A 2,030-nucleotide genomic window follows, 5' to 3' on the forward strand; every position below is an offset into this window, starting at 1 on the left:
TGCATTATTTTAAAATTCAATCATGCTAGATAATTAACTAGGATACTAATTAACTACAACTAACTATTATTTCAAAATTTATTCTTACTCTCTTTCTCACAAAAAAAAAAAAAGAACAGCTGAAAGTTTTACCCTTCCCTTCCTTCTCCCATGGTTTCTTCTCCAACAATAACACTTCTTTTTCTCTTTTTTCTTCTTGCTCTTCTTCCTCATTTTTTTTTTCATCTGATTGTCATATTTTTTGATGATTTTTTGTTATATTTTGAATTATCTTTTTTGTTAGATTTTATATGTTTCTTTTCTTTATGTTTTGGATATTTTTTTTTTAGGTTTTGGATGTTCTATTTTAAAATGGTTTTGGATATTCTTTCTTGAATTGGTTTTGGATATTTTTTTTGTTAGATTTTAAATGTTATTTTTGTCATCAAATTTTAGATGTTCTTTTTCAATGATTTTGGTTGTTTCTTTTTATCAAGTTTTGGATGTTTCTTATGTTCTTCGTCTAGCGTCACTGTTCCTCGCCTAGAATCATCGTTCATTTCTAGAATAACACCGCTTTGCAGCCTAAAAAATACTCTTTTACCATCGAATACGCTGTTCCCGTCTCTAGCCACAACTTTTCGCAAATTTTTTTTCTAAGATAACGTGATATTTATTTATTAAAATAAAATAAATAAGAGATGAGGGTCCACCTTGGACAACCATACAGCAATGTAATAAAGGGAATTCCAAGCAATTAGCATTTTTTTAACTAAAGCATGACTAAACACACAACTAAACACATATTACGTCTCATTTGTCTTTTGCACCTCCTCCATGAACTCATGCGATGAAGTTATAATCGAATCTGGTGAAGTACTTTTATTTTCAAAGACAAAAAGGTTCCTCGCGATCCAAATTTTTCATAGAATAACTGCTGCCAGTGCTGAGTTCTTCCTCCAATGGTGTCTTCATCTTGCTCCTTCCATGAACTGGCTCCATCGCTTCCAAAATTCTCCTGAGCTGTTTTGCATCAGGTAAGCTCCTAAATCTGACTTCTGCCAAACTTCTTGTGACCTTGGACAATCAATAAAGCAGTGATTTACAGTTTTTCCCAAATTGTTGCATCTAGGGCAGATATCTAGGACTGTTGGTATCCTTTCGTGAAGTCGAGTACGAACTGGGATGCCGTCATGAAGGGCCTTCCACAGGAAAACTTTAATCTTCGGCGGACATTGAAGTTCCCACAAAGAATTCCAGAGTCGCTTTTCCCTGCACAAATCGGGTAATTGGCTGATTGGAGAATGCACCATTTGAAAAGCTGTATTATAGCCGGAAGCCACCGTGAACCTACCGTCCCTCTCATTTTTCCAGGTAATCCGATCTTCTCCAACTTCCATAATAGTAGTTTGTAAGATTTCTTATGCAATTTCTGGATTGAAATTATTTCTGATTATATCCTCCTTCCACTATCTATTATGAAATCCAAATCAAATTTGGGTCTGTAGCTGTTTGCTGTTGTTCGGATATTGACTTCACATTTTTAAGCCACCAATCCTCCATAATTCTAATCTGACTGCCTCGTCCCATTTGCCAATGAGTACCTTGTTTGATAATTTTTCTTCCTTCTAGTAAGCTTCTCTAGGCCCAAGAAGGATTTTGCCCTGTATCAGCCCGTAGGAAAGAAGAAAATTTAAAATATTTGCTTTTGTAAATTCTGCTGATTAGAGAATTAGGTTTCGTGATGATTCTCCAGCCTTGTTTAGCCAACATGGCTAGATTAAATGCTTTCAGGTCTTTAAAGCCTAATCCTCCATACTTATTTTCTCTGCAAATTATATCCCACCTGATCTATTGTAATCTTCTTTCCGACCCCTTTTGCCCCTACCAGAAATTTATCATCTTTCTCTGAATCTCGTCTAGCAGTGTGTCCGAGAGCTTGAAATAGCTCAAAGTGTAGATCAGAACAGCCGTAGCTACTGCTTTAATTAAAACCTCTCTCCCACTGACCGACAATAATGATCGCTTCCAAGCCTGTAGTTTCTTATCAA

This window comes from Arachis ipaensis, chromosome B7 (genome assembly GCF_059453495.1).
Source record: "Arachis ipaensis isolate K30076 ecotype BB chromosome B7, ASM5945349v1, whole genome shotgun sequence".
NCBI lineage: Eukaryota > Viridiplantae > Streptophyta > Magnoliopsida > Fabales > Fabaceae > Arachis > Arachis ipaensis.